Here is a 20,132-nt window from a genome sequence, read left to right as displayed (position 1 = left end):
CCACTGTCTCCATTGGATGTTTCCCATGATGTGATTTTTGGATATTATTCTGTAGTACTTCCTTTTCAAAATAATTATCGAAGCTTTATCATGTATACTTGAACTTTGTGATTTTACAGTAATATTCTCTATTTTTAATATTTTCCCCTGTAAAATCAGATTAGGTCAAGGACACTTGAAGTCAACCTGTTAAATAACATAATGGCTTAACATTCTTATAGCTACTTAGTCTAATTCAGCCTTTCCTGGCACCATTAGGCACAAATCAAGAAGCGGCCTTGAGCCTTGAAGCTGCCACTCGCACACATACGCCTACACCCACATTAACACGGAAGGTCTAATTTCGAATTGCCTGTTCACTTACTTGGCACATCTTTGGGGATGTAGATGGAAAACCCAAGCAGAAAGGTCAAGCTTAGAACCATGGTTTTGCAGCGCTGTCCACTGTACCACTGTGTTGCCCTACTGGTTTATAGTGTATATATTTATTTCAGGATATTATTGATAATTGCCATTGCAGTCAGTTTTTCATCTTCTAGGCATAGGGCTCTCAACCTTTGTTCTTGGTGTACACCACCTCCAGGAATTGAAATATTTCAAACTTCCACAATTTTTCCATCTTTTGGAACATCAAAGGGATGCAGTCAGAACTGAAGAAGCAGCTCCAAGAGAGGAAAGCCCCCAATTGAGTCAAACTTGAACACAAGTTACAACAAAACAACATGAAGGAAGTGTGGAACGGAATGAGGACTATCATGGGCTACAAGTGGGCTGTTAAACATGCAGAGGAAGGGAACAAGAACAGAGCTAATGACCTGAGCCGGTTCTTCAACAGGTTTGACTCATTCTGTCAGTCCAGCTATCCCCCTGCCTCCCCCCTACCAGCACTGTTAGTCTGTGTGTGCAAGCTGTGGAGATTACAGAATCACAAATGCCATCTGCACCCTGCACAACCTTTCCCCACTGTGACATCATGCCTGTGGTCTCCAGTTCGTCTCCACTCCCTTGATTGTGTGTCTCTGCTGATCAAGTGAGGAGATAGCCGGGAAAACTGCATAAACAAGGTTCTCCTGGGAACTGAAAACATGTGCGAACTGGCTGTATGGGGTCCTTCAGCACCTGTTCTCCCTTTCCCTAAATGTGCAGAAGTTTTCCCAGCTGTGGAAAATATCTTGTGTGGTCCCAATGCGAAAGAAAGGGCATTCGAGTGATCCCAAGGACTTCACGCCAGTTGCTGTTACTTTGTGAGGCTCCTCCTAAAACAGCTACAGCCCCTGGTTTCAGAACATCTGGATCCTCTGTGGTTTGCCTATCAGGTACATGTAGGTGTGTAGAATGCTCTCATCTACATGCTCCAAAGGGCCTACTACCACTTGGACAAGAGAACACCACGGTCAAGATAATGCACTTTGACTTTTTCATTGCTTTTAACACTATTCTGTCAGCCAACTGAGAAAAAGCTCAAGGCTTTTAGACTTGATGCCTCCACAGTATCCTGGATCATGGACTACCTGACCAGCAGACAGCAGTTTGTGAGGTTGAAGGACTGTGTGTCAGAAATGGTAGTGTGTAATGCTGGAGCTCCTCAGGGAACTGTCTTGTATCCTTTCCTGTTTACCCTCTTCACAAAGACTTCAGGACAATACCAGTGCTTGCCATCTACAGAAATTGTCAGATGACTCCTTCTTCCCCTAGCAACATTTCTTAGCTTAAGGGTGAATCACATACTGGAGGTCATCAGTGGAAAGTGAATTTAAAACTGAAGCCAGGAAGCTCTTCTCTTAAGTAAAGAATTGTGGGACTCTGGAGCAAACTACCAAGACATGTAGTTCAAGCAGAAACCTTAAACAAAATTTAAGAAGAATCTGGACGTGATATTGGGACAGCTTCACTATTAGCTAAACAAACAGGCTTGATAGATTGAATGGTCTCCTAATTGAGACGAGTCATAGGACAGGAAGGTTGTGGAGGTCTTGTGGTGTAGGGATAACTACCTGCAACTGAAAATCAGCAAACCAAAAGAGCTGGTGGTGGATGTCTGGTGTGCCAAGGAGCCTCTGAGACCAGTCACCATTCATGTGGAGGACGTGGATGTGGTGCAGAGCTACAAGTACCTGGAGGTTCACATAAACAACAAACTGGACTGGTCTGACAACACAGAGGCTTGTACAAGAAGGGCCAGAGCAGACTGCACTTGCTAAAGAGACTCCAATCTTCTGATGTGTGCAGCAAGCTGCTGGAAATGTTCTACAAGTCCATAGCATCCAGTGTGGTGATCTACTCTGCACTCACTTGGGGAAACAACTTGAGCTCAGAAGAAGCACCATGCCTGAACAATCCTATCAGGAAAGTCTGCTCCATCACAGGTTAAACCCTGGACACACTGGAAGCTGTTGTGGAAGGGAGGACGGTGGCAAAATTGAAAGCCATCATGAAGAATCCTTCCTTGGAGCACTTTTAGTCACAAGCTCATTTCACCACGGTGTACTAAGAAGCACCTCTGGGGTCTTTTCTGCCCACTACTAATAGGCAATTCACTGCTTCCTCCTGATGTGTTTAGATAGATAGATAGATAGATAGATAGATAGATAGATAGATAGATAGTTCAAAATTAGCTTATCTATCTACAGTGCATGCGGAAAGTATTCCCAACGCATCACATTTTCCACATTTTGTTATGTTACAGCCTTATTCCAAAATGGATTAAATTCATTTTTTTCCTCAGAATTCTACACACAACACCTCATAATGACAACGTGAAAAAAGTTTACTTGAGGTTTTTGTAAATTTATTAAAAATAAAAAAACGGAGAAATCACATGTACATAAGTATTCACAGCCTTTGCTCAATACTTTGTCGATGCACCTTTGGCAGCAATTACAGCATCAAGTCTTTTTGAATATGATGCCACAAGCTTGGCACACCTATCCTTGGCCAGTTTCGCCCAATCCTCTTTGCAGCACCTCTCAAGCTCCATCAGGTTGGATGGGAAGTGTCGGTGCACAGCCATTTTAAGATCTCTCCAGAGATGTTCAATTGGATTCAAGTCTGGGCTCTGGCTGGGCCACTCAAGGACATTCACAGAGTTGTCCTGAAGCCACTCCTTTGATATCTTGGCTGTGTGCTTAGGGTCGTTGTCCTGCTGAAAGATGAACTGTCGCCCCAGGCTGACGTCAAGAGCGTTCTGGAGCAGGTTTTTATCCAAGATGTCTCTGTACATTGCTTCAGTCATCTTTCCCTTTATCCTGATTAGTCTCCCAGTCCCTGCCGCTGAAAAACATCCCCACAGCATGATGTTGCCACCACCATTCTTCACTGTAGGGATGGTATTGGCCTGGTGATGAGCAGTGCCTGGTTTCCTCCAAACGTGACGCCTGGCATTCACACCAAAGAGTTCAATCTTTGTCTCATCAGACCAGAGATTTTCTTTCTCATGGTCTGAGAGTCCTTCAGGTGCCTTTTGGCAAACTCCAGGCGGGCTGCCATGTGCCTTTTACTAAGGAGTGGCTTCCGTCTGGCCACTCTACCATACAGGCCTGATTGGTGGATTGCTGCAGAGATGGTTGTCCTTCTGGAAGGTTCTCCTCTCTCCACAGAGGACCTCTGGAGCTCTGACAGAGTGACCATCGGGTTCTTGGTCACCTCCCTGACTAAGGCCCTTCTCCCCCCGATTGCTCAGTTTAGATGGCCGGCCAGCTCTAGGAAGAGTCCTGGTGGTTTCGAACTTCTTCCACTTACGGATGATGGAGGCCACTGTGCTCATTGGGACCTTCAAAGCAGCAGAAATTTTTCTGTAACCTTCCCCAGATTTGTGCCTCAAGACAATCCTGTCTCGGAGGTCTACAGACAATTCCTTTGACTTCATGCTTGGTATGTGCTCTGACATGAACTGTCAACTGTGGGACCTTATATAGACAGGTGTGTGCCTTTCCAAATCATGTCCAATCAACTGAATTTACCACAGGTGGACTCCAATTAAGCTGCAGAAACATCTCAAGGATGATCAGGGGAAACAGGATGCACCTGAGCTCAATTTTGAGCTTCATGGCAAAGGCTGTGAATACTTATATACATGTGCTTTCTCAATTTTTTTATTTTTATTAAATTTGCAAAAACCTCAAGTAAACGTTTTTCACATTGTCATTATGGGGTGTTGTGTGTAGAATTCTGAGGAAAAAAATGAATTTAATCCATTTTGGAATAAGGCTGTAACATAACAAAATGTGGAAAAAGTGATGCGCTGTGAATACTTTCCGGATGCACTGTATCTATCGTATTATCTGTCCTGTGAGTCTGTATCCTTGTTTTTCATGTTTCTGCTGCTGTATAAATCTGAATTTCCCCATGCAATTAATAAAGTTTATCTAATGTAACGTAATCTAAAACTGTAAATAAGTTGGTTGTCAAAGTTTGAATTCATATCAGACAACCCTCTTCAAGTGAGTTTCCTTTGTCACACGAGTACACTTCGGGAGCAACTTAAGGGCTTGGACAATTACATTACTCCCTTGGACCACACGAGGGTGCTAAGAAATAATGATTTCTCTCCTCCTTTCCCCTTTACAGAAAGGAAGATTGATATGCCTCCAACCATGACCAAGAAGTCTCAACGGTTTGTGCTTAACACATGTTGTTTTTTTTTTTGTTTTTGTTTTTTTTGTTCAATATATGGGTTTTGCCTTCAAGGGGCCCCAGACCTTTCATGATTGTCTACCTTCATTGTGTTGCCTGGTTTTCCTCTCAGTTTTTTTGTATTCCCATACAGTATGTCCTGCATACCACAGGTTGAGAACCGCTGATCAAGACCACATCTTGTAAAGTGAGGCGTCTCCTGAACTTAAGACTTAAACTATTGTGTAGTATAAGCCTTCCCTTACTGAGCTGTGACAAAATGAGAGCATCTCAGCAGGATTCCAAATTTCAAATAATTTGTCAAAAATGCACATTGGGCTAAGTGGCTTATAGTTATGCTAATCTACCTAATCACTTGTTTGTATAATGGACTGATTTGAAATTTACCATTTAGTACTCTTCATGGGATGTAGTGGTTGAAAAATTGCATTTCATAAGTTTGTATATGTAATTTCTATTTAGTAAATGTTGTCCATTTCCAGTCCCAGTTTGCTTTTTGCATTGCAATCCTAGTTGCACTCTGTGATCTATAATCTCCCAATAGTTTATTTTTCTTTAATATTATTTTTAGCTGTTGTCACTTTGTGAGGACAGTCTAATTGTCACCAGCCCTGACAATTTCAGGCACCTCATTTCCCCTTTTGCCAATCTCGAGAGTATTATTTCAGCAGATTTTAAATGAAAACATGGTCTCTCGGAGGATTCAGTATTGTTCTAACTGCTCCAGACAACAAGCGTGTATCATCCAAGAAGACCACTGCAGGTCAAAGTCATGACCACTGCTGTCCACTGGGCCTTTTGTTCCTCATGGCTGTTGCAGAAATACCACACGGGCCACTCTGATTTTAATGGCAAAGCATCTCCCTTTCCTCTTGCAAAAATCAAACACTCCAGCTGGACATTCTGTAGCCAACTGTCTTCTCAAAGGACCACAAGTCAACGTCCTGCTTCCTCTACGTTAATGTTTAAGAATAGCTGGTCATAGCTACGCCAAGTCTACTAAAGACCACTTAGATGTCTAATTGAAATGTTGAGTTGAGTTGTCAAAGTAATTTGTCCCTCCTCCTTACAGTTCAAGGGGTCAGAGTTCAGGTCCAAAGTGGGTGGAGTCTGCACAAACACCTGATATCTGCATGGCTTTCCTCACTCCTCCCAAAGATCTGTGTGTTAGGTTGATCTTTTCTAAACTGACAAAAAATGAAAAAATCGCAGCTGCCTTTTGCTAGTTATATGAGTCTTAACCTTCATTGGCTATAGCACTTTGGGTGGGTTACAGAGTTAATGGGCGACTCTAAATTGTCTAGTTTAGGGTTAGTTCCTGCCTTGCCCCTAATACCACTGGGATAGGCTTGGGCCAACACTATCCTGAATTGGATTAATCAGGTTTAACATTTTTATTTTTGTTTTTATGACTTTTCCTTATTAAAAATGGTGATATAATTCTTGATTAATGAGGCACATAATAATTCTGAACATTTCAATGTCTACCTGCTCATGTTATTTTTCAGGTTCTTGTTTAAAAAGGAGTTACAATAAAGTAAAAATAGGCCAGACAATGAAATCTTGGCAAGAAAAACAGGCTCTGTAATAATCCAGAACAGCCCCCAACCTCTCTGATAGAAATGTTTTTGTCTAATTTGGGGTTTAGTTAGCTCCAACTATAGGGGGATCACACTCCTCAGCCTCCCCGGTAAGGTCTATTCAGGGGTGCTGGAGAAGAGAGTTTGGTCGATGGTCGAATCTCGGATTCAAGAGGAACAATGTGGATTCCGTCCCGGCCATGGAACACTGGACCAGCTCTACACCCTGGCCAGGATCCTGGAGGGGGCATGGGAGTTTGCCCAACCAGTCCACATGTGTTTTGTGGATTTGGAGAAGGCATTCGACCGTGTCCTTCGAAGCATCCTGTGGGGTGTGCTCCAAGAGTACGGGGTACAAGGCTCGTTGTTATGAGCCATTCAGTCCCTGTACAGGAGGAGCAGGAGCTTGGTCCGCATTGCCGGGAATAAGTCGGACTCGTTTCCTGTTGAGGTTGGACTCCGCCAGGGCTGCCCTTTGTCACTGATTCTGTTCATAAGTTATATGGACAGAATTTCTAGGCGCAGCCAAGGAGCGGAGGGGGTCTTGTTCGGTGACTTCAGAATCTCGTCTCTGCTATTTGCGGATGACGTGGTTCTGCTGGCGTCATCGTACAGTGACCTCCAGCTCTCACTGGAGCGGTTTGCAGCCGAGTGCGAAGCAGCAGGGATGAGAGTCAGCACCTCTAAATCCAAGGCCATGGTTCTCAGCCGGAAAAGGGTGGAATGCTCTCTCCGGGTTGGGAATACAGTACTGCCTCAAGTGGAGGAGTTCAAGTTTCTCAGGGTCTTGTTCACGAGTGAGGGAAGAATGGAGGCAAGGCAAGGCTGTCGATTTACCAGTCAATCTACGTTCCTACCCTCACCTATGGCCACGAGCTTTGGGTAGTGACCGAAAGAGCAAGATCGCGGATACAAGCGGCCGAAATGAGTTTTCTCCGCAAGGTGGCTGGACTTTCCCTTAGAGATAGGGTGAGGAGTTCAGTTATCCGGGAGAGACTCGGAGTAGAGTCGCTGCTCCTCCGCATTGAGAGGAGTCAGTTGAGGTGGTTCGGGCATCTGGTTAGGATGCCCCCTGGACGCCTCCCTGGGGGGGGTGTTCCGGGCATGGCCCACTGGGAGAAGGCCACAGGGCAGACCCAGGACACGCTGGAGGAATTATATCTCCCGGCTGGCTTTGGAATGCCTCGGGGTCCTCCCAGAGAAGCTGGAGGAGGTGGCCAGGGAGAGGGAGGTCTGGGCTTCCCTGCTTAGGCTGCTGCCCCCGCAACCCGACCTCGGATAAGCGGTGGATAATGGATGGATGGATGGATAGGAGTTTAGTTAATGTGTAGTTAGAAACCAGTCTCAGTTCCTATATGTTCTGCAGAAGTGCTTGCTCTCTTGGGTGTCTGTCAGCTTTTTCCTCTACTGAACCAGAAAATATCTTCTTTGATGAACGGGCTGATACAGCTGACTGAATCCTTGCATGTTTGGACACTTATCTAGGTGGTGATTCTGTGCAGGACATGATAACAGATGAACGGTTTACCTTCAGTCAAGTGCAGACGTCTGACTTTTGGCCTTCTGTTTGTGGCTTGCATGTCAATGTTGGAGTCCTCATCTCCAGCTCTGCCTTGTGTTCCTCTTAGATGAGCATCAGGTCACGGCATCTTGGCTCCATGTTTGTTATCAAGACTTGTAAAACCTGACTGATGGCTGATCTCTTCTGTGGGGAATCAGAAATAACATTTCTTTTGGCACTGCAATATCAAGATGAAATGACTGGCTTGCAGAAACTCTGGGATTGACACAGAACAGTGGGGATGATAAGTAATGCAGACCTGTAGTTTGTTCAATTAGTAAATTCAACTGAGAACAAAAAAAAAATAGGAAAACGTGAAAAAGTCTGGACAAAGTTTAATCAATAAAATATTGATTCTATAATATGATTTAGTCTGAAAGAGTTAAAGAATTCACGTTTTCCTTCAGCCTTAAGCAGTTAGCATGGTTAATTTTGCATAACATAAAGCATCTGTAAAAATTTAACTGTGACATTATGAAATCCAGAATTCTTGGAATGGACCCATTTTACCAATGTTGCCACGATTGTTGCTTGTTAGTTCCAACAACCCTGTCTTGTACAGTAAATAAATGCTGGTGTCCAATTTTTCATGGTATTGTGTAATATTGTGCAATTTCTTCATTGTATGGTGTAACTGCAAATAAAAAGCTGATGTGGTCTGTTGATTGTTTAATAAGTTTATACAATGTATGAAAATGATTACTGCTGGGCAGGTCTGCGTAATCTTTATCAGCGCTGAACATGCCAGCCGATGATTTATCAGCATCCTCTCTTACCACAGTGTGTACATGAGCATAAAAACGAGGCACGTCCTGTTAGAAGTAGTCAATAAACCTGCTTTGACATTGTGATCAGCACAGGTTCCTCCTGAGAGTCTCTACACCTTAAATGACCTCCTGTGAAGCCAAATGTATAAATAAATGAGGGGATTAAATAAATTAATAATTCAAGGGAAGGAAATAACATAACAAAAGAAAAGAAAAATAGCTATCTGGCCACTAATCTAATATAATCTATTTTAACTAATACAGCAGTCAGGGCACTTACCAAACCTTTACACCAACATACTTCAAGTAAACCTCCTTTACTCCCCCTCCTCACTAGTTTATCTAGTTTCTTGCCAGCTGAGCTCTTCTCCTCCTTCCACTCGACTCCAAAGTCACTAGACTTTTAGGAAAGGGGCTACTTTATGCCCCCATTTCAGGACAGCTACCGGGTTAACTCCCTTTAGTGGCTCCAAGTGCTCTCAGCTCTTAAGAACAGGCCTGCCAACTACCCAGGCTACCTGCCCAAGATAAATGGTGCAAATAGTGAGGTTCCTTGCTGACACTTTTTAACTTCATGGATTCCTCTTTTGACCCAATGCCCTTGCATTGTTTGGACATTCTCAGGTGTGCCTACTCCAAGGGTGCCTAACCTTTTCCAGAAGTGTGGTCTGCTTTAAATCCACAACCTGCCGAATGTGGTCTACCATTCAATGATCACTGAATGAACACAGGCCTGTGCATTATTACATTAACAGTCCTCAAAAATGTTTTTCCTTCTGTAAAAAGAAAAGATACAATGAATAGTACTTAGTTAATGTGCTCACTGACACTGACAGCTTTTCATATGCACTAATGTAGGCCTACTCGTGAAAGCACACTAAACCAGGAAGTCAAAGAAGTAACGTTCAGGGTTCTAACCAAGCAAGAAGTTACTGCCTGGATGGAATACAATCATACACAAAAAGAACAAATCCTTGACTCATCAGAGCAGAAAAATTGATAGACATAGTGTAGATGATGGATAGAATAGTAGTGTTTCAGCCAGCAATAACAGAAGAGACAACATTTAAAAACACATATATATTTGCTGTCTTACCTTACAATTACCGTATACTTGCATATAAGTCGGGTCTTGAAACCCAAAAAATCAATCAGAAAATCAAACACTGACTTATACGCCCATTTAAAAGTGTGACACTTCATTTTTTTTTCACCTTTTTTTTCTTGCTTCCTCTAATCTTGCATCAGTTTCTCAGACACATCGCATTTTGTTGCAGCAGCGCAGTTACCAATTTCTTTCGCCACTTCAACGACTTTTAATTTAAAACCAGCTCCATATTTTCTTCTGATCGAACGCTCCATCGTAGATAAGGGATTCTCTTACGATAAAAGTGTATGAGGCTGTGAGATACAAAAAGCACAAAACAGTGCAAACGTCATTTCAGAATAGTTCTGGTATTACCGTGTGGTCATGTAGGCATAATACATAGAAAAAAAAGCCAGTGTGCTCTGTGGTTACTCTCTCAGGTGGGCATTAGCATATCATAATCTCTTGGACCAATACCGTGAGTTTTCCGCATTCGACTTATATGACCGACTTATAAAATACCGGAAATTATACGGTAAAATCAAGCCCTGACTTATATGCCAAAGAACTTAAACGAGAGTATATACAGTATACCAGGGTGAAACCAAGCAGTTCAGCTAGTATTATATATGAGTTATGTATAATACCCAATAACTGTATAATGTTGCTAAATGTAAAGCTGAAGTATCTGGTGTTGCCCAGGCATATTTGTAGAATGTGTTAAGGGAAAGCAAAAATTTATATGTTTTTTAAAAGGTGACACTGTATTATTAGCTGTCCCATCTATCATCTACACTACCTCCCTGTAAATGTCTCTGCTCTTGCGAGTTGAGAATTTGTCCTTTTTGGGTAAAATTGAATTGCAGAATTATGGAAACTCCTTGCTGGGTTGTAACCATGAACACTGTCATGTCTGACTCGTCCTTTTAGATCAAGGTGGACAGTTTGTGGTGCCTTAATTATGAAGAAAATTCGACAAAGAAGGCATTAAACAACAACCCATCAATTCTGCTTTGTGTTTCTCTTCCATTCTCAATCAAGCCTCACCCAACACCCCACTGGGTAAAAGCGCATGATACTCCTTTTTGTATTACAGTAGATATAAACAGCACTTTGTGTTGACCGGGTAAGTAAAGTTAAGCTCTAATCATTTTGTCTGGAAGTCTGGCTGCAGTCTGTTTGGATGTTTCAGTTGCTCTGAGTAAGCAGGTGGCACTGGTATTCAAACTGTAGCACACAGAAAGACAAAAAACACTGGGACACCTAGGTTGTCAAATAATGCTGTCTTGTCATTATGGTCCTAAAGAGTGACTATGCAAAATGTGGTCCAAATTGGCCAAAGGGTGTAGGATTGTATAGGGAACACACAGACAGACGCTCTATTAGACATATACTGTATAAACAAAAGACACTCTGCTCATGCTCAACCACAGCCACTAGATGGCGGATGCATGCACTGTTACATTTTTTTGGCGCTTGCATGCACCTCACTTCTCATTACGAAAGACTTGTGTGCAGCAAACGCCACTGCACAACAACGTTATGCTAATGGCACTGATGAAGAGACAGAATGTCAACTTGAAGCAAAAGCCACGACTCAACAATGTGCAAGTGAAACACATCAGCAACAGAGGGAAAGGCTTGAAGTTTTTCGTTGTCTATGTCTATGTGGAGGTATTTTCTTCAAAACAAAGGTTAATAGGACTCATATTGCTAGCGATACGGCTAAGAGATGGTATCGCCAGGGTCTTCTTTAAGAAGGGTAATTCTTAAGAGTTACCTGATGCCTCTCCAAGTTCATGAATATAGTAAAACTGTTAGGTAGTCTTTGGGTTGTTTTTTGCCACAAAGGCCACACGCAGCTTGTTTTATATATCTAGATAGATTTGTGTAATCTTTGTATTAATGCCTTTAATGTTTTATTCTACCAAGACAGTGGGGAGGTGGTGACCAATGAATTTAGAAGCAGAAGGAGAATGGGCAGAAAAGATAAAAACTAAAGCCAGCATTAATCATAGGCCTTAAGAACATACTTTTTAAGGAGAAATTAGAACCAAAGTTGACCCCATTCCTTCCATTGGTTTTTCTCTCTCTCTGTGTTTTTATTTCAGAAGTCTGAGTATTTGGTGATTTATTCCAGGCTGTGTCATCAACTCCCTTTGATGTATGTAGTTGAACTATACTCAAATGCACTTGTCGAAGGCTACTGGTCAAGTAGGATATAAACTGATTATCTGCAGTCCCTAAAAATGGATATATATGTTTGATTCTTTGATCTCTTGCTCTTCTCTTCTGTAGAGCTAATGTGTTTTGATTGCAGCTTCTCACAAAACCTTTATAATGTGGCACTCTGTCATGATCTCAGCAGGATTTGTTCGTTTAGCCCTGGCTGAAGTAGCTCATTAACACACTAAGGCAAGATGGAGATCTATTTTCTTTAAAATCCTTTCCTGTCTGGACTACCCATTTGTTGGCTCCAACTGACCATCAAGAAGTATGAAGGATATCAGGTTTCTTTTAAAAATCTTTAAACTGGCTAGGAGTTAAATTCATTGGAAATGTAACCTAACCTAACCTAACATAACATATTATTCTTAAGCCTACTGAATCCTATTCAGGATCATGATGAGACAATATTTGAAATATATCCACTTTGAACTGAATAGCTATATATTTTATCACATGTTACCACCTCACTTTTTATATATTTGTCAATTCTGATCCCTTCTTCCCATTTCTTTTTTTCATCTTCTATGACCATTTCATATTTTTGATGATTTCTTTGCATATATCTACTGGAGAGAAAGGACAATTGCACTTGATTCTTCTTCAGACAGATTTGTTTAACCACTACATAGTTTAGTGCCTGGATACCCTACTTCTTGATCAGTTAATTCTAGGAAATCTGCTAATTGAGAGGAAGTGAGCAAGTTGTTGTTTGTGGGTGCATTCCAAAGATTTTTTTTTCTTTGAATTGTTGCTATTTCATTAGTTTCACTTTTATTTCAGAACTTCTGTAAAAACAATATTTGGAATCTTCTGAGTCCCAATATGCTGAATCTTTTAAATGAGGTCAGTGAGACATGTGTTTAATGACTTTGTACCATAATTCAGGATAGGTTTCTCTGTTTGGAATTTCAGCACAGACAAAGCGATCTACATCATCAGCAGTTAATAATTTCTTTTGCAAAGTAACCAATAAATGCATGTGAGGTAAAACACATTTTTGAAGTTCTCTGATTTAAACTTCAAAGCCTTACAATATTTACATATGTCTGACATATCACCTATGTCCATATATTCGATCTCTATTTGCCTTTTCATTATTTCTCCGAGTAATAATTTCTCTTTGTTTGCGCTAATGCGATGTTTACTGTCTTTGTTTTGACACTGTCGTTTTTTCTGCTTTCATATTTTGTATCTTACTCAGCATGTATATCGTGCCTACATTTTTTTTGAGTCTTTTGAATTCCAGTTTTCATTATCTCTAACCTGCTTTGCATGTGTTTGGCCCCCTTGTTTTTTAACCTCTTTATGACATTTTACTTTGTTTTCTACTCTGTCTTTTATTTCTGACCTTGCTTTGTCCTTCTTTTTTTTCAATGACACCTGGTCCATGGTGATTATTTTCCCTTTTTCGAGTAATAATTTCCATTTGTTTGCACTACTGCGATCTTTACTTTTTTTTTTTATACTTTCTAATTTTCCTGCTTTCATATTCTTTAACTTTCTCCACATTTGTATCACACATACGTTTTTTTTTTGAGCCTTTCGAATTCCATTGTTTTCATAATCTCTATCCTGCTCTGCATGTGTATAGTGCCAACGTTTGTGAACAACTTTATGAAGTTCTACTTTGTCTTTTACTCTCTGTCTTTTAATTCTGAGCCCGATTGAACATGCTTTTTTTCACTTCCACTTGTTCTGGGCTGATAATTACTTTCCTTATTTTCTGAATTTGCACATAGATTATTCATTTTCTTTTTTGCTCTTTTTTCTCTCCAACACTTTTGAGTCTCTTTTCCCCACGCTGCTTTCTTCCTCGCTTAGTTGTCGACGTTTCATTTATAACGTGTTGTCCTTATATGCTTTATATGTGCTGAGACCCTGGATCTGTGTGTGCTCAAATCCTTTAGACGACTGAACGTTTTGCTGCCCGTGGTCTTATTTGATATTGGTTGTAAGTAAGGCGTGTCTTGCAAGAATCTTATGTTCTACATCATCGCGAGATGGTCCTGGGTCAATCTGTTGGCACAAAGTTTCATGTTTATGGTCCCCGCAAGACGCTCCGTGGCCATTCTCTTTCGTCTCGCAGATCTTTTAAGTGTCTTCCATGATCTTAACGTGAAGATCACGTCTCGTCTCCTGTCTTTCTCTCCCAGGATTTTTTTTTTATAAGAAAGAGAAAAGTTTATGATTACAAATTCCTGTGTTTTATTTGAATTGATACATGCAAGACATAGGCAAGTTAGTGCTGTGTTAGCTCACATGTGTAGTAGTAGCAATAGTTATAATGGCAGGCAAGATGACAAGGATTATTGGGAGAAAAAGGACCAGCAGAAGATGTGAGACAATAATTGTAGTCAAAAAATTGGAAGGCAAGGGTCAAAATACTGTGAAGGAAAATGTAATCGAGCAACGAAAACTAAAGGGGTAAGACAAATATTGAGAGTTAAACAGCAAAGTGTTCAAATTCAGAAGATCAAAAACTAACACTAGGGCCTGTTGTTTTGAAACTAACCACCACTAAAAATGAAAGGTGCATGACATCACAAGCACAACAACAGGATCAGGTGACCAGTTCTTTGGCATCACATAAATAATGAAAACTGAGGTGGCAAAAATTATGCCTTAATTACAGTTGAAAAGTAAAATAAATGTAAGAATTAAATTCTTTTAAACTCCATACAAATTTCAAAAATACGTTCACAGAATTGTATGTATACTGCTGTAGTATTGTCATTGGCAGAGACCATAGTGAAATTCTTGCTAAATTGACTGACCAGTATGTAACATGCAAGAGTGGCATTTGGGGGTGGCAAGTGGAGCGACTGCCCCAGGCCCCGCGCCTAAGGGGGCCCTGCTTTTGAGGTCCGTGTGTCCTGTTCGAGTGGATTTGTCAACTTATATTTCCCAGTATAGATCAACCATGTCTCAAGACAGGCTTTGCGGTCTGGCAATCCTATCTATAGAAAAAGACACTGCATCCAGATTAGACTACGAAGATGTCATCAACGACTTTTCCAATTGGAAAGCAAAAAAAGTGGATTTTCGTCTCTGAACCTGGAAACTGGTAAGAGAGTTCATGATGATACCTCTACGTTAATTTCACACTTCCTGTCGAAACACTGAAACTCAAATTTTATTTGTAGGCCATTAACATGTCTGAATATTAATGCACAAAAACATGTATCGCTAATGATAACTGGCTGACATGACATCAACGTGAGTTATGACTATGAAATCCTGCATATCGAGACTCAGAGTATGCTTGCAATTTGGGTACTTTTCTAGAAGAGGCCCTGCTAATTACTGCATGACACCGCATCATATTTCGCACTGTTGTGGTATTGTCATGAATTATGAATTGCACTTTTTTAATAGATTATATTGTTATATTTTGATAAAGTCCGCATGTTATCTTGCAAAAATGTAGTTGAATAGTGTAATGAGAAAATCTGGTGTATGTTAACATTATTTTTATTAAATTCATGTGCAAGATTATACAGTCCATACATACCGGTAACAGTGTTTGATGTAACCGGCCTGGTCAGCCCTAGGCCCTGCACACCCCTAAGGACACTTCTGGTAACATGTCTTCACTCTCTGGTTACATGATAAACAAGAATGCATTCAAATACATTAATTTATTATATTTAATAGAAAATACAGATCATCTTACCTGAGGTGCTTCTTAAAAATGTTTTTTTACAGTTGTTCTGTGACATTCCTAGTTTCATAGGGCTGTATTTGCAACTGCCCATAATTTGATGCTGACAGGGCATAAAAATATAACACTTACTAAGACACATTGTAATCATAAAAAATATGGACATAATTATACAATTCTATCTCTAAGTAACAACCTTTTTTTTCAGATTACCTACCAATAAGTTAAATAAAAAGACTGTAAAATGAGTCGTCATCTCCTGAGTCTAATACTACTTACAGAAGATGTCATACATCTACACCAATCAGCCTCAACATTAAAACCACTGACAGGTGAAGGGAATAACACTAATCAACTCATCACAATGGCACCTGTCAAGGGGTGGAATACATTAGGCAGCAAATAAACTGTCAGTTCTTGAAGATGATGTGTTGGAAGCAGGAAAATGGGCACAATTAAGGATTTGAGCAAGTTTGACACAGACTGAATTGTGATTCCTTGTGGGGTGTTCCCAGTATACAGTGATTAGTATCTACCAAAAGTGGTCAAGAAAGGGCAACCAATGAACTTACAACCCGATTGTCAGTGCCGAAAAGGTCATTGATGTGAATGGGGAGTGACGACTAGCTTATAGAACAGTTACTATAGCACAAATTGCTGAATAACTTAATGTTGGCCATGACAGAAAGGTGTCAGAACACACAGTGCATCACAGCTTGCTTCGTATCGAAGCTACATACAGCGTAGCTACAGACCTATCAGAGTGCCCATGCTGACCTTGTCCACCACTGAAAATGCCTAAAACAGGAACATAAGCATCAGAACTGGACCATGGAAGAAGGTGGTCTGGTCTGATGAATTATGTTTTCTTTTAGATCATGTGGTCAGCTGGGTGCATGTGCATCATTTACCTGGGGAAGAGATGATATCACAGTGCACTATGGGAAGAAGGAAAGTCGGTGGAGGTAGTGTGATGCTATGGGCAATGTTCTTCTGAGAAAACTTGGGTCCTGACATTCATGTGGATGTTACTTTGACACATACCACCTACTTAAAGATTGCTGCAGACCACATACACCGCTGGCAATAGCACTGCCTGATGGCCGTTACCTCTTTGACAGAATAATGCATGCTGTCTTACTGCAAAACATATTCAGGATTGGTTTCAAAAATATAAAAAATGAGTTCAAGGTGTTGATTTAGCCTCAAAAATTCCCAGATTTCAATCAAATCAAGCATCTGTGGGATGTTCTGGTAAAACAAGTCCAATCCATGGAGGCCTCACCTCACATCCTACAGGACTTAAAGAATCTGCTGCTAACATCTTGGTGTCAGATACTACAGGACACATTGCAGAAGTCTTGTGGAGTCCATGCCTTGACGGGTCAGAGTTGTTTTGGTTGTACCTACACAATTCTAGACATTTGGTTTTAAAGTTGTGGCTGATCTGTGTATTGTGTAAATAAATGAGCCACAATGTTCATTAGTTAAATCAATGAGGCAAATATTAACAGGTGATAAAATAGTTGGGCACCAAGTTAACTAAATGAAGAGCAAATCAGCAGGGCCAAGTCTGAGAAGACCTTCAGCTAAACAGTATAAGTGACCTGGGCATGGGCCATACACTGGTGCAGTGGTCTCACAGCTCCAGCAGTTCAGGTTTAAATACTAGCCAGTCACTTGTTTGTTTGCATCTACATGAGATTTCATCTCACATCTCAGAGGTTCATTTTCAAATCTAAATTGACCTGGTATAATGAGTGTGGGTGGGATTCTGTGACCCTTACCAGGTTGGTTCTAGTTTATTTCAGTAGCGTCTTTAATTGGGTCCCAATCATGAATTAGAATAAACAGGTAGAATAAATGAATGTATGAACATTTGTTATTTTTGTCATACCCATGCTAGAGTTATACATAGTGCCACTCTAAGTAGACTTTTGATGATCATAGTTTGTGTTGTGAGTGTTTACTAGTCTGAAGAGGGTGATAGGATTTGAAGTGCAAATGCCTACTCTAACGCCAACAGTGTTCAAATAAAGAACATTTTCACCATGACAGCTCTGTGTATGCTCTTCAAAACTGTCCTACACAGCAACAAGAAAATTTATTCAGGGTGTGAAAAAGAACCACAGGACCACGTCCAAGGATCTGCAGACTTCTCTTGCTGCAGCTGATGTCTGAGATTGTTGCATGGCCAATCTATAAATGATCTATCCAAAGATAATAAAGACACCGTATCTTTCAAAATCTAAAAGGTCTTTGCAAGCATGGAGCCTTATCTCTAGTATCAAATGTGATGGTGAGAGTGCCATGGTCTAGGGCGTCTTTGAGCCTATTGACCCAAACAACCCATCTTTATCAAGAAAATTATACATTCCTTGACTTGTTCTCATCTAGATTGTTCTAATGTTCTAACTTATTTGTAAAACTCAGTTAGCCTGCGGCATGTGGGTGTGAGACCTGTAATAAACTGGCACCACCTCCAGGATCTGTTCCTATGCTATGACTAGTGCTGCTTGCATTGCCTCTGACTACCTGTCACAATGTCATGGGAATATCAGAACCAGAAGATTGATGAATTGATACATATGACACAGAGCATGTTTCCATTAATTATGACATCATGCCACAGCATGGAGGCTGACTTATGAGAACTTTTAATCAGGCAGACGTTTATTGTGTTTGCTGGCATGCTGCTAAAAAATTCTCCAGATAAAACTGCAGATCTCCAAGAGCCCAGACAGCTGTATCAGCTGACAGCTCATCATCATTTGTTTCCTTGGCTCTCACATCTGTGTGAATAAGTTTGTGTCAGACACTAAAAATGCTGCAAAAGTGTTGGGATTTTACATTTGTAAAGGTAATTTCAAAAACATATATGTCTTTAAAAATATTATAAAAGAATTAAAATGTTACAGAAAGAATGGTAACTCCATCAAATAAAGGTTTTAGTTTACATTTCTTCATTCATGTATAAATAAAAGTGGGAATAGTGCACATTGAAGCTGAGACGTGCTAGTGGAAAAATACAAGTGAAGCTTAAGATTTGTTCCCAAACTGGGGGAAGTGACAACATAAACAGATGTTTGTGTCTGAAGTGGAAGACACCACACTGCACCAACTACACAAAATGTGCTAGCTGCACATTCTTATGTTAGAACTATAACAGAGAAAACATTTCTCACTCCCTGTTTTTCCGTTGATCCCATGACAGCATGGCTCAGCAGGTCTTGTCTCCACTTGAATTTCTTAGGTAGGATCAGAGAGTTAGAGGTGAGGCAGACTTGCCTTAGGCAGCTGCCGTCCCCCTCTGCAGAACAGGTCACAGTTATTAGTGTGGGTCAAAACCTGCTGCTAATGTTTTGGCAGATGATATGGATACTCTTGTTTTTTTTCCAATGAGTCACTTGACAAGGGTGGGTACTGCCTTAGAAATGAGAAAAGTGCAAAAGATAGTCCAAAGTTTTAAAAGAAACTTAATTCAAAAGGAAAAAAAGAGTCACTTTTGACTAAAATGTTTAGTGCTTGCTGTGTATGCGAGTGTCTGAAGGCAAATTAGGAAAATGAGAGTAGGATTACACACCCTCAAAATGTTTGTACGCTTAATTCCTTCAGTGCGTAAGCTGTGACACGGGTCAGAAACTAAATCTGAGTCCCTGGAGCTGGGAGACAACACACAATGATGTAGCTTGTATTGACGCCACATATTGTTGTGTCTGTTCTGCCAGTTCTCTAGTTCCCTAAATCATTCCAAATACATATTGTTATGTTTTGTCGTCATTTAAAATGAATGTAAATTTTACATTAAAAAAACCAAAACAAAACAAAAAGCAAAAAACGTCAGTGTTTCCATATAATGTATATAATCTCACTTTTATGCAAGATCTCAGTGAGCAAAAGTCAGCAGCATTAGGTGGTCTGCAAGAAACAACCATGGAAGCCAATAAAGACTATTGCAGGGCACACTTAGTTACAATCACACAGCCTCTCAGCCCAAGCCAGTTTGTAGCCACCAATTAATCTAACATGTACAGTATGTCTTAGTGATATTGGAAAAACCCATCAATGACATTTGAAGAACATTTAAATGTTCTTGTAGGACAAAATGGTAATTGCCCATTCTGCTAGGCTTTAGTGGCATGCCATGTCTGTTAAGAAAGCAGATATAACAGGGATGCAGGCATCCATGCTGTTCCTTCCCCCACTTGAATTTCAAACTAAGTGATGGAACACCAGCTTGTACCAGGATCTGCTAGGACTTCATTTGATAACAAAGGTGTAAATTAGAGCTGAACTGACCTCTTTCCAGAGGACCCTCTGCATGTTTCTTGAGCCAGAAGCTGCAAAGTGGACTCAAGCAAGGACAAAGAGATGTAAAATAATGAATGACAACTCTGATGACAGAAGAACTTGCCTATTAGAAGACACAGACTTTGTGACAGGAAGTGACTTTAATCTAATCAGGAGAAGGTTCAACCTTCCCTTAAAAATCTCTGCACCATCTTGAAGAAGCTCTGTGGGATAATTGCTGGGCACTGGCTGTACTGGAAATTCTCTCAGGACACCCTCTCTGGGACTCTCTCAGGGAGGGGGAGATATATAAAATTATCATCTG

The sequence above is a fragment of the Erpetoichthys calabaricus genome, chromosome 8 (assembly GCF_900747795.2).
Source record: "Erpetoichthys calabaricus chromosome 8, fErpCal1.3, whole genome shotgun sequence".
NCBI classification, from domain to species: domain Eukaryota; kingdom Metazoa; phylum Chordata; class Cladistia; order Polypteriformes; family Polypteridae; genus Erpetoichthys; species Erpetoichthys calabaricus.
Note: the sequence above shows the minus strand (reverse complement) of the source record.